At 44.0% G+C, this 13855-nt stretch overlaps 1 protein-coding gene across 1 annotated transcript in view; it reads left to right on the top strand.

Moving 5' to 3' along the window:
• The first annotated feature begins 1973 nt into the window (after window positions 1-1973).
• SLC16A9 (solute carrier family 16, member 9) overlaps window positions 1974-13855 on the top strand; it is a 60438-nt gene continuing 48556 nt past the window's right edge. The window contains exon 1 of the mRNA XM_011953445.1: window positions 1974-2387. The gene's annotated coding sequence lies outside the window, so the exon portion shown is untranslated. The remainder of the gene's footprint in view (window positions 2388-13855) is intronic.

Raw genomic sequence — 13855 nt, forward strand, 5'->3', positions numbered from 1 at the left:
GCTCATATTTGGTTCTTAGTTGATAGGCAAGGGTTGGCCTGAGTAGAGATGGAAGTGCTGGCCAAGATTTCTTTCTTCCAAAAGAAATCTGGGAAAACTTGGTGCAAGTGATAACAGGCATATGTCAATTTCAGAAACTAGTTGGTGGATGTAGAATATTTTCCAGGCACAGTTTCCTTGTCCCCAAAACATGAGTTCATATACATTGATTGGTTTGAGCAACAATCAAGATAACATGGGCTCTAGTGCTTAGGAAGTATTTGAATCAAAGACAGACTTTCTAAAATTACCTTTCATTGGCAGGGTGTGATGGCTCACACCTGTAATCTCAACACTTTGGAGGCCAAGGTGGTGAATCACTTGAGGTCAAGAGTTCAAGACCAGGCCAACATGGTGAAACCCCGTATCCACTAAAAATACAAAAATTAGCCAGGTGTAGTGCTGCTTGCCTGTAATCCCAGCTACTCAGAAGGCTGAGGCAGGAGAATCGCTTGAACCTGGGAGGTGGAGGTTGCAATGAGCTGAGATCATGCCACTGCACTCTAGCCTGGGCAACAGAGCAAGACTCCATCTAAAAAAAAAAATCTTTTATTGAAACATATAGAGAAAATAACACAAATTGTCAGTGTAGAGGTCAATGCATTATCACAAAGTGAACGCACTTGACTAACAATAAATAAGGTAAAAAATACAGCCTAAGAATCCCCTATTGTGTTCCCTCTCCTCTTCGGAAGTAAGTTTTTTATGGTGTTGACAGTATAGCTTCTCCATTTTTTCTTCCAGAACTTATTCTTGGAACCGCCTTGCTCTCTTTCTGTTACTTTTCCCCCTTCTCTTTTTCCTTCTTACAACAAAACAAAATACTATTGACTAGCAGTGGTCATTCTCTTCCCTCTAACCTGAAAGTCAGTAAATTGAGTAGAAAGGACTGATGGGGGCAAAAGGACTGAACCTCCACCACATTTGTGCTGTAAGAAAACATGACATGGTTGCCTAGGCTCCATAGGTTTTTTTAACTCTCATCTCACACAGACTCCATGATACAGGCAAGATTCTTGTAATTTCATAGACAAGGAAATGGAGGCTTAGCAGCTTGATCAGCACTTCTGAAACCAACCCTTTGCCGGGTGTAAAGTCTTCATCTAGGCCAGGACCAGTGACTTTCAGTGTATAAAGGGAGTTCTCATCAAGGTGGTTGATGGCCCCAGTGTGGTGCGGCTTCCCAGAAAAACGCATACACAGAGAAACACAAAAAGTGCCTCTCACTTTGGAGGGTTCCCACGGCTGGCGAACCACTGGTACCTCTGGACAGCCCCCAGCTGCTGCAGTGACTCTGAGGGATAAAACAGCCATCCGTATCCGCGCGCAAGCCCATTACCTTTCAGCCAAAGATAGTATTGCCAATGGTAGTATTGTTAGTGCAGTTCAACTGCAGGACAGACTGACGTCCTTAGAAGCAGCCTCTGTGTGTGTATGTGTGCGCCACGGGACGCCCTCCTTTCCCGCGGAGCTGTCACAAAGGACTTCTCTTGGCATCCTCACTCCTCACTTCCCAGGATCACGGACTCCACAAAGTTCTGGTGCCCGTTTCTCCGGGACCACTGCCAGTTGAGCATACAGCTCCGGCCAGGAGGGCGCCAGTGGCCCTGGGAGCCAGGGAGACCAAGGACAACTAGCATTCATTTCTAGACCCCGGCTCCCCCGAAATGCGCAGGGTCCTTGGCGGGCTCGGTCAGGGCACGTGGTGGGCGGCGGGGGCACAGCGGCGCCTGGGTACGCGCGTGTGTGCGCACCGAGAGGGTGCCTGGCCGACGGTGCCCACCTCTCTCGTGGCCTTAGTGGCTCCAGGCCTGGTAGGGCCGGGGCTGCGGCTCCGGCAGTGCCCTCCCTACTGCTGGTCGGGCCGGGAGCAGCAGGAGCAGGCGCAGCGCCCCTACCGCCCGCTTTTCCGCCTCCATCTCCTCCGCCGCCTCCTCCTCCTTCCCCCAACCACCCGCGCAGTCACAACCGGTTCAGACTGGCCGGGGTGCCCCGCAAAGACAGACAAGGGAGAAAAAGACAACAGGGAAAACCCCGGGGAGGAGGAGGAGAAAGAGAAGGTGGAGCCCAGAGAAGGGGGCCGGCTCCCCAGCTCCATGTGGCCGCCGCCGCTGCGGGTCTGTGGGGGCAGAGGGCGGCGGCTCCCGGGGCCGCGCGTAGCGGGACCGATTGCCTAATACTCCGGCAGGGGCCGGGGCCGCAGCTGGCTCAGATAAATAGCCGCCCGGCGGGCCCGGAGCTGTACGGGGAGAGCGGCGGCCGCGGCCCCCACTACACCACCAGCCCGGCCGCCCGGGGCATTGCGCCGGGTGCTGAGTACCGGAGGCCCCGCAGAGGCCGGGACTCAGGTAAAGGGCTGGAGCTTGTGGGGAGGGTTCCAAGGGAGGGCAGCAGGGAGCCCTGCGTCCTAGAGACAAGAAGTCACTCTGACTCCGTGCAGTAGGAGGGGGCGGTGGAGCAGCATGGAACGTGGCTTTTGTCTGGGGTGTATGCCGGGGCTTCGAGTGTCCACGGTGCGCCCGCCCCTCGCCTCCTCACTTTTTGATGGGGTGCTTCTACAAAGTGGGCAAGTTTCCCCGGGAATCTGAAGGCGGCATTTTGCACGGAGTAGAAAGAGAGGGAGGGTGGTCCTGGGGGTGGTACGTTGGCCCGCCAGAGAGCTGCCCCTAGACTCCCGAGAGAGCTTCTAGGGTTGCTGGTGGAAGAGCAGGGAGAGGTACATGTGTTGCAGGTCTGCCTCCATTTCCCAGAGGACCGAAAGGCCTCCAACTGCCTTGGTCCGGAGCGCGAGCAAGCAGGTGCCCTCGGAGGGTTGGGATTGGGGAGCCGGCGGTACTCCTGACCTACGTGGAGCGCAGCGCGCAGGGCCGGCGGATTCTGCACGCTGGCGCCAGGTTCAGCACCACCCGTCAGCCCTGGGCAAGCGCGGGAGCCCCGCCTTTGCCACCGCCGCAGGAGGCACCGGCACCGCGGCCACCTGGCTGCTCAGCCAGAATTTGGGAGGACTTGGTGCTTAATGCCCCATCTTTGGTTCGCCCGAGGTAACCTGCTGTGGCTTCAGCAGCGCCCAGAGGCTTTCCAGAGAGCTGATAACCACGAACAAACTTGGCCGTCCAAAGCAAATCAATGCTTTACCTTGTTTTTGGGGTCCCTAGTCTATCCAACACAAATTATTCCGGAAGTTTAGTCAGGATTTACACTAAATATATTACTTATATAGTAAGTTATTCGATATAACATTTTTGATCAATTTTCTAGGCTACAGTTTTGATGTGTTTTTTAAAAAAATCTTCAATTAACTGAATAATAGTTCATATTGAAGGTGGATTCTCCCATTCCCTGCACCCAGAGTAGAATTTTCCCTTGTTCTATCAAATTTTGTAAATTGTTATGCCTTAACAGTTTCTTGTATTGGAGTTGGCTTCAGCTTTGAGAAATTCTTCAGGCAGGTTTAGGCAGGGCTGAGGAAGCTAGAGAAGATTCCGAAGAGAAAGGATGATTATTTGCTGCATGATTATAGCGTCTTTTAAAACTTCTAATAGGAAAACACTTCCACTTTCCTGGACCAAATGCAGAGTAAAGCCATTTTCTATTATCTGTTGCAATAATTAATAATAAATATGTAAATGCAGAAAACATGGTTAATACCCAAATCATTGCCAGAAACCAGTCCCGCTCCCCACCACCTCAAAAATGTCCTCGGAAGTAAGAATTAGCTAATAAAATAGCTTAACCTGCAATTTTGCAGCAACTCAGACTTTCAGCACCACCCATCCCCTAATAACATCCCTATTGATTTCTTCCATTTTGTGTGTAGGCAAGTGGAATAACAAGTATCCTTCATATCCATAGGATGAGCATCGGGAGGAGCCAAAGATATGGGGAGGTAGATCAAGACATTAGGAAATCTTTTCCGGCTTCTGACTTTGAGTCTGAAAAGGTGGTGTGAATTGATTGGTGTCTGAATCTTTATCAGGACACATGGTGCTCTGGGGTGGATCTGGCCTTGCAACTCAAGCTAGAGGATGACAACTACACAGCCGTGGTCACATTTTCAAGTTTTACTTCCTTGCCCCAATCTTTCAAATCCCTAATTAATTAATTAGGTAATAATAATTGTATATATTTGTGATGCACACAACACGATGTTTTGAATGGTTGGGCCATTGTAGAATGGCCCAACCAACATAATTAACCTATGTATTACCTCACATTTTTATCTTTTTTTTTTTTTTTTGGTGTGGTGAGAACACTTTCAGTCTACCATCTTAACAATTTTGAAAATACAATACATTGTTATTAACTATAGTCACTATGTTGCACAATAGATCTCTTGAACTTATTGCTCCTAACTGAAATTTTGTATCCTTTGACAAACATCTCTTCACCCCAACCCTAGCTACCCTAGCTACTGGTAACCAGGGTTCTACTCTCTTCTCTGAGTTCAACCATTTTAGATTCAAGTCTCCCTCCTCTCTCTCCCCTCCCCTGCCCTGCCCTGCCCTGTCCTGCCCCGTCCTGCCCTGCCCTGCCCTCCCCTTCCCTCTTTTCTTCTCTTTCTTCTCTCTCTCTCTGTCTCTTTCTTCTCACTGCAGCCTCGACTTCACCAGGCTCAGGTGATCCTCTCACCTCAGCCTCCCGAGTAGCCGAGACTACAAGCGTGTGTCACCACACCCAGCTAATTTCTGTGTTTTTTGTAGCGATGGGGTTTTGCCATGTTTCCCAAGCTGGATTACAGGCATGAGCCACTGTGCCTGGCCAATTTCCTTCTTTTTTTTTTTTTTTTTTTTTTGAGATGGAGTTTCACTCTGTTTTTTGAGACAGAGTTTTGCTCTTGTCACCCAGGCTGGAGTGCAGTGGTGCAATCTTGGCTTACTGCAACCTCTGCCTCCCAGGTTCAAGCAGGTCTCCCGCCTCAGCTTCCCGAGTAGCTGGCATTACAGGCATGTGCCACCATGCCTGGATAATTTTTTTGTATTTTTAGTAGAGATGGGGTTTCACCATGCTGGCCAGGCTGGTCTCGAACTCCTGACCTCAGGTGATCCACCCGCCTTGGCCTCCCAAAGTGCTGGGATTACAGGCATGAGCCACCGCACCTGACTGATTTCCTTCTTTTTCAAATCTGAATTAGTCTCCTATTGTGTGTGTGTGTATCACATTTCTTTATCCATTCATCCACTCATAGACATTTAGGTTGATTCCATGTCTTGGCTATGGTGAATGATGCTGCAAGGAACATGGAAATGCAGCTGTCTCTTCAATATAATGCTTTCCTTTCCTTTGGGTATATAGTGAGATTGCTGGATCATATGGTAATTCTATTTTTAATTTTTCTGAGGAAACACCATGTTGTTTTCCATCATGGCTTTCCAAGATAGTATCACTTAATGACTTCGACTTTAATTAATGATTGCAAAAATGTATATATTTTGAGCTACTTAGCCTTTTCTTCAGGAGGTTCTTGGCAGACACCAAAGTAACTCTTATAGATGATGAGATTGAACTATAACAGAAAACCAAGTTCAAAAAAAGAAAGAACACATGGTCCCTGCCTCCAAATGTTTAGTGAGGAAAAATAGACTTACAAATATCTGTATTACAAGATAGTATAAATGGAGTCATAGGGTAGCAACATCAATAGTGTGCGACTGAATGACAAAGAAAAGGAGAGGTTCATTCAAGGCCAAGTATGAAGAAAAGTCGTGGGGTGGGTGTAGCAATTTAGCTGGGACTTGAAGAAGGAAGAGGATTTCCTTGATGGAAAAGAGGCCTGCTGGAACAAGAGAATAGCACAGAGATAAGGAAGTCTAGTGTGTTTACAGGAAGCAAAGCAGTTTGGAGTAGCTGAACTCTGGAATTTAAGACAGATAAGGCTGGGAGGTGGGATGGGGCTAGATTATAGAGACTATGGCATGTCATGCTAAGAAATTAAAATGTGATTGAACATTATTGGTATATTTACATAAACAGTGTCAACATCCTTAACTGTGCTTTTTGCTTTTAATTTCAGTTTGATGAGTTTCCTTCTCAAATAAGTAGTTGATTAAAATCTCAATATTTACTTCCTATCAGTTACTTTCAGTCAATAAAAGAATAATGTATTCCTGATATCCTTCAATGCTTTATCTAAATACAACAGTATTTTACCCCCAAACCTGCATTCCAATGATATGAATAGCTCTTAGCTTGATTAAAACTCTTGGGATTGGAAAACACTTCCACTTTCCTGGGGCAATAGGCAGAATATAGTCATTTTCTATTCTCTGTTGCAATCATTAATAATAATAATAATTAATGTTTATTAAACATGTTATGCCAAGGGAGCCACATAGTCTTATGTTATCTAGGGAGGCGTTATTTTGATCTTAGACTGAGAATTTTTACAAGGTCACACAACTAAGTAAATGGACCAAGGAGTCTACCCCCAGAGCCTGTCCTTTGAACTATTGTACTAACATGTAACAGGGGCGTAGTGTATAATTATTATTAATATTAGTTAGAAACTGTGCTTGATTCCTGTAGCAGAACTGTTTCTCTGTTTTTCTCTTTGCATCATCATTTTCATCATTCAGATTAATTTTACCTTACACGTTCAGTGACGGGACACATTTTAATGTTTTAATATACCTTTAAACACTCATGGGATCTTGTACTTTTATGACCCACCCAAAAGAAACTCTTAAACTCTGAGAAGAGACAGGATGTGGGATGAAAAAAAATGTTAGCAAAAGTGATGGCACTAAATGTGAAGACCAGGCCTTCCAGATTCTCTGGAAGAATGTCGATTACCAATATTCTTACGATTCCCAATAAACTCCCCAAATCACCAGATCTTTTTGCATTTCAGCATCCCATATGTTTTTCCGTGTGTCTTGATTTTTTTTTATTATGAAGGTAATTCAGTGAACATACTACTTTGTACATGACATACTAAAGTATGTATTTAGACAACAGATCAAACATCACATGATCACGTATAAATTGTGCAAAATGTTTGCTAACTGAAAGAACACATCAGGGTTGTTATTATCATAGATTTGCTCACCAGAACACTACTCTCAGGCCAAGCTCTGCAGGAGAGGGTTGTGTGGAGTAGAGAGAAGCTGAAACGAGAACCCAGCAGTCCAGTGACCCTGGTAACAGTGTGGGACCCAGGGAGATGATGATACGAATGGATCTCAGTGTCTGGCCCTCACTCTGCCTAAATTTAACTCTGTTACATCTCTATTTTTGTATTTACTTTGTTAAATATTTGGACCTTTCCATCTTTTCTCAGACTCTGAGTGGTTTTACAGATCCTGCTATTTTCACTTTTGAGTCTGAGAGTAGGACTTAGAAATAGATGACTCTTCACTGGATTGGTGAGTAAACAATCCTGAAACTGTTCTCTCCTTCAGCATGGCGTCTCTCAACTTCAGTTTCCTCATGGGTGGATTAAGGGATTGAATAAGATCAGTGATGGCAATCACAATCTTCACAAGGTTTTCCCAAATGAGACAAGCATAAATGAGCAAAGAAGACTGGGGGCAGTGGTTGGGTAGTAGGTGTGTGAAGGTGTGGGGGATAGCACAGGTGAAACTAAATGCAAGGCAACCTTAGTCCTGTGGTCAGGGAGATATTAGGGAGTGGAAGGACCTGGAGAGAAAATGCCTCATCCAGTGAGAGCCAGACTTACTCAGTTCCAGTTAATCGTTATGTAAGAACAAGGGCCCGTGTTACCACACCCTTCAATGTTTTGAGAGAATCCTGAAATTCAGATTTTTATGTGAAATCTTCTAGTGTTAAAATATCAGCAATTTGGCCGGGCACGGTGGCTCACGCCTGTGAGCCACTTTGGGAGGCAGAGGCGGGCAGATCACGAGATCGGGAGATCGAGACCATCCTGGCTAACAGGACAAAACCCTGTCTCTACTAAAAATACAAAAAGAATTAGCCATGCATGGTGGCAGGTGCCTGTAGTCCCAGCTACTCATGAGGCTGAGGCAGAATGACATGAACCCGGCAGGCAGAACTTGCAGTGAGCCGAGATCGCACCACTGCATTCCAGCCTGGGTGACAGACCAAGACTCTGTCTCAAAAAAATAAAAATAAAAATAAAATCAGCAATTCATTCAAATTTGCTAAAAAACAAAACCAAAAACGTTGGGTCTGCCAAACAAAACACATTAAGAGATCAGATTTGGCTTGAGTGGTGTCAAAGTTTCCAAAATACCTTCTGGCTTCAGACTTGGGTGATCCTATATAACCTATTTCTTCCCCTTTTGCTAAAACAGATGGTAGTACTCCCTGTATCCAAATTATGACAGCTTTAGAGGAGCTCTTTGGCAAATGCTGGATTTTGAAAAATCTACAAGGCCTTGAAGGTTAAAATATATTCTTTTTTCATAGCAGCACTATTGATAAAATTCAGAGGCTTCCTACCACGGGAGGCCATGGTAGGAGAATTGCTTCAGCCCAGCAGTTCGAGACCAGCTTGGGTATCACAGTAAGACTTCGTCTCTACAAAAAATAAAAAGTTAGCTGGTTGTAGTGGCACCTGCCTGTAGACCTAGCTATTTGGGAAGCTGAGGTAACAGGATCATTTGAGCTTGGAAGGTCAAGGCTGCAGTGATGAGCTGTGATTGTACCACTGTACCCCAGCCTGGGCAATACAGCAAGGACCTGTCTCAAAAAATCAGAGGCTCCAGAAGTTAATTGCCTGTTTTTATTGTCCCTTTCAGGAACAATTAGTGTGATTTAACTCCAAGATTCAGAACTGCTCTTCTAAATATTTTACTTCCTGTTCTGCCTTTCCATCTCGATGTGAAAGAATCAATTTTGGTTTCCACTTGGATGAGGCATATTTATATGCTTGGCTTATGGTGTTCAGCAAAGAAATCTTCATTGTCTTTAACCTGGCAATATTTCACCACATATTCTGTTCCTCTTCCTTAACAGAACTATCTAGGGATGTTCTTGAATTTCAGCTAGATGAATAAATTAAGTGTTTGACTTTTAGAAGTTAACATGGCAATTTAGATTTTTTTGAAAAGCTATTTATATGGATCCAAAACATAAAAAGGTAAACATAATGAATGGATTTGCAGTGAAATTCTTTAATACAAGTGTGTTTTTAAAGCTGGGTTTCTTGGATTTGACTGGCTGGGATGTGTTATTTACTTTATGTCAATGAGCTATTCTACAAACAAGTGGACCTGACTTTAACTTAAAGTTCAGAGCAGATGTTGACAATGAGAAGGAAGCATCTGAGTACATAAAACAAGAATGACGTGTTCAGAGAAACCACATACCTTACTGTGACTGAGCTGACTACAGAGGACAAACAAGAGGCTCTGAATGACAATTCTGAGCCATGATTTGCCCTTGTCCCAATAATGAGTCAACCCCACCCTTCCACATCAGAGAGTATGTTAACCATCACTGAAGGTTTAACATTTAAAACTGAATCGGAAAGAGTCAGGTAATTATTTGATCATTTCAGCCCTGTCATCTGATGTCATATTGGTAAAAGATTTGGATTTTAAGTTTTTTACTCATGTATTCAGCTAGCTTTTCAGATTCAATGGTGGAAACAGACTCTAAGCTCCAGAGAGGAAGGGGCCACATCTTCTTCACCCCACAATGCCTTCTAAATGCACTCAATTCATTTTGTTGAATGAAAGATATTTGATTAATCATTTGAATATATAGGAGATTTAGGTGAGTAGGCTTTCAATGAATTCATTCATTCATTTCATACAGATTTGTTGAGCTTTCCCTATGTGCCAATCATAATTCTTAGTGCTAGACATAGGGGATAGACTTGTGGGCTAGTCCCTTAACAAATAACAATCTGTTGTAATAAATGTTGTAGCAGGGATGCTTAAATTGGTGTGAGACCTTGGAGGAGGAATGACTGATGTAGAGTTTCATGGATGGCATCAAGATGAGAGAAACATTTGGGCTCAGTCTTGAAGGAAGAGTTGGAATTGGAGAAAGGCATTCCAGCTGCCTCCACCTACTAACAGGAACTGAAGAGTCAAAGCTTGGACAAGGGAGGGAGCCTGCTAAAATGCTGAGTCACGAGCTGTGGGTTGGGGGACACAGATTTGTGGGATATCCTAGCGTTACAGTAGACTTTTAGAAGAAAGAATCAGGTAACTGGCTACTTATTTAAAGATCTGGATATCTGATGTCATATGGACAAAACATGGTTTTATAAAATCAATGTTTTCATTTTTGTTCATAATTTTTGAATAACATTATAGTTTTAGTGATGGACGACTGTAAGCGTCATGAGGGCAAGAATGATTGTCATGATTTCTTAGTGTCCTTTGGTAATTAATGAAATAACCTGTGCTCTGCTAATGGGTAAATTGTGGGTGATGAGGAACCATGGAAGAATTTGAAAACTTGGAAGCAGAATTGAGATGACCAGAGAGCCGTGGTTTAGGAAGATCCATCTGGCAGCAGCTCGGCAGATGCCCTGCAGCAGGGAGACAGTGTAGGCTGAGGGATCCATCTGTAGGCAGTTGTGATGGTCCAGGCATTCGCAGAAAAGATGGAGAGGAAGAGTCTGATTGCAGAACTCTTTGGGGGACCCTGGTATGCTGGAGACGAGGGGCTGGGATTCAAGGAAGAGCTGGAATGCAATGAAGTCAGGCTCAGTGCTTGGGCAAATGGAATTATGGTCATGACAGTTTTCCAGATAAAATTCAGGAGGAGAAATTAAGAATTGAGTTTGAGGGGCCTGGGCACATCCAGTTGAGATCTTGACATGGAAAATGGTGAAAAATTGGTTAGAAATGTGGATCTAGAGTTCTGAAGAGAGGTCAGGGCTGGGGATGGAGACTTCAGACTTCTTGCTTGAGTATCTGTGATCAGTTGGTGGCTTTTGAGAGAGCCTGGGAGAGTCTTGTGGGAGTGGGCTCACGAAAGCAAGGGGGCAGTGGTTCGTAAAAACAGAGAAGTAAACAGTGTCAAGAATGAGGAGGCTGTGTTGACGAACAGTGAGGAGTCAGGGAACGCCATAGTGAAAATACTTTTTCTTGTTTGGATGCATCAGAAGCCAGAAATCACTGAGTAGAGGAATGATGAGAAGGTGAGGAAGCAGAGGTAGGGAGAGTACCCTTTCCTGTTTTTCTAAGAAAACCTTTGAAAGATGCAACTACAGTAACAAGATCTAACACTCACTAAATAGTTACTTTATGCCAAACTCCTTGCCTGTGCTTCATAGCCAGGCTTGAAATCCCCTGTAGGTTTTAGCATATGCTTGGATGGATACTAGAAACATGCTCATGTGAAATACAAACTTAAAATGGGGTTCTTCATTTGCTTTTTGCTGCACATTGAATTACCACCTTTTTTTGAAAACTGGTTTTGAAAGGGAGATCCTAGGAGTCTTTGGGATAAGGAAGGGGTCTCTGAACTGGGGAAAGAGCAGCAAACTGGAGTATGAAGAATGCAAAGATGAACCTGACTGTGCAGTGCTTAAGAGAAAAAGTCAGCCATTTGTCAACTTTCATTCTACCAACAAGTACCCTAATAACTGTGCTGCAACATCTGGAAAGGGGGTGCTAACCAGCTATGTGGTTTCCTGATTTGAGGAGAAAAGGAAAGAAGGAAAGAGGGACGGAAGGAAGAAAGGGAAGGAAAGACAGGAAACAAAAGAAAACCTTGTTTGGTCTTCAGTGCCTCTTGATTTTGCCTTTTTCTGGCTGTCAGTGACCTGGGATCTTTTCAGTGATCTAAAAGCAGCCTATGATTGTCATTCTGGTCTTTCCTCACTAAGACTTCCTTCTTCCTATTTGCTGACTTTTCTTTCCATCAGGAAATTATTCTAAGAGATGTTAAAAATGCCATTTCCATATCATATTATTATTTTTGGGTGAGGGGAGAGATGTGATACTAGTATGTGTGTGTATGTGTGTTTTAAGTGCAGTTGAATCTGAAATAATGAAAACCTAGAACCAAGTATCTAACAGAAGATGTGCTATTGTGGCAGGGAAGGAGGAGAGTCGAGGATGTTCTGGCCAGAGGTCTTTACAGGGAAAGTACCTTAAAGATTTTTGGGGGAGCTATAGGAGAATAAAAAATAACTTTTTGTGGCTACCAATTATATCTAAAGGGATTAAAAAAAAAAACAGTGATACTTTATATTCAGATTACTATGTGCCAGGCACTGGGCTAAATGTTTTACAGAAATTAACTCATATAATTATTACCACAATCTGATGAGGTAAATCCTGCCATTCCCCTCACTTTTCAGATGAAGAAAAAGAGGCACAGAGCTATTTAAGTAACTTGCTGAAGGTCACACTCTTGGCTGGTACCAGAGCTGTGATGTACACTCAGGTTATCCAGGACACCAGCCAGTGTGCTTATTCCTTATGTGAAATTTTCTAGAATAGATGTTCTTGTGTACTCATAGACGTAAGTATCTGTGTGTGTACTTGTATGACACTGTAGTTACTGAAAACACAGAGAAGCGGAAATTCAACCAGCCATTCTTGTGAACCACATAATACCTTTACCAAATGATCACAGCCTCTCTTCTGCTACCTTTCCCACACTGAGAGGTTGTTTTGTTAATTTGAGCAAATTAATAGGTGACAGTCATTATCCTGACAGCCTTATAATTATCGTCATTCACACCATTATCTTTGTTAGAATCTTCTCAGGGGTTTTCCTGCCAGCCCCACGCCTGTTCTGTTGGGAACTGCGGAAAAAGCAGAACTGGGGAAAGAGCAGAACACTGGGTTATGAAAAATGCCAAGATAAACTCAACTGTGCAGTGCTTAAGAGACAAAGTATTGTAATCCCAGCACTTTGGGAGGCTGAGGCAGGTGGATCAACTGAGGTCAGGAGTTCGAGACAAGCCTGGTCAACATGGTGAAACCCCATCTTTACTAAAAATACAAAAAAAAGAAAAAATTAGCCAGGCATTTTGGCGGATGCCTGAAATCCCAGCTACTTGAGAGGCTGAGACAGGAGAATCGCTTGAACCTGGGAGGTGGAGGTTGCAGGGAGCCAAGATCGCGCCATTGCACTCCAGCCTGGGTGACAAGAGTGAAACTGTCTCAAAAAAAAAAAAAAGAAAAAAATAAAAAGAGACGAAGTGTTGACTTTTGTCAGCTGAGTGTGGCTTGGACACAAAGAATTGGGGCAAGTATCTGGGCATTGACTGCCCAGAGATTCTTGGAGCTGCTCCTCCTGGGTCTTTTCCTTGGCTACTGCACAGCAGAGGGGTGGCATTTTGGGTGGTTGAACCTGTGCTTGGCTATTTGGGACAATGGGAAAGAGATGGAACAAGACTTTTCTCTCTGCTGGCTGGCAGTGGTGTGTCTTGCCCTTTCTGGAGCCACAAGGGTGAAACCGTGCTCATTCTCTAGCCAGAGACCAGCCAACAGATTCTGGGGATTTGCCACATCAAAGTGTGGGGTTAATAGCATTGCCACCACCAGTGCGGACAGCATCAAATGCAGCAAGTGAATGAGCAGGCAACTGTACATTCCTTTGGTCTTCCTCTATGGTCCAGTGTGCTTAGGAAAAAAAGTCGTATTCTCCTGAAAGAATCTAATTATTCTGCTCTTTTGTTTTATAAAGTTTTGTTTAAGTGTTCTAAGTATTAAGAAATAACTAAAGATTTAAAAGTTTTAAAAGCCCTACGTCTCTAAATGATCCAGTAACTGGTTGTTGTTCTAGAATTCTGGAGTAACCAGTAACTACTCCTTAGACAATGGCTATGAAATTACCAGAAATCCCTTAAGTTCCAGATTCTTCAATACCAGAAAAAAAATCCTAAGGTTGTGAAAGTAATAGCTCACATTTATTAAGC

The sequence above is a fragment of the Colobus angolensis genome, unplaced genomic scaffold (genome assembly GCF_000951035.1).
Source record: "Colobus angolensis palliatus isolate OR3802 unplaced genomic scaffold, Cang.pa_1.0 Scaffold361, whole genome shotgun sequence".
NCBI classification, from domain to species: domain Eukaryota; kingdom Metazoa; phylum Chordata; class Mammalia; order Primates; family Cercopithecidae; genus Colobus; species Colobus angolensis.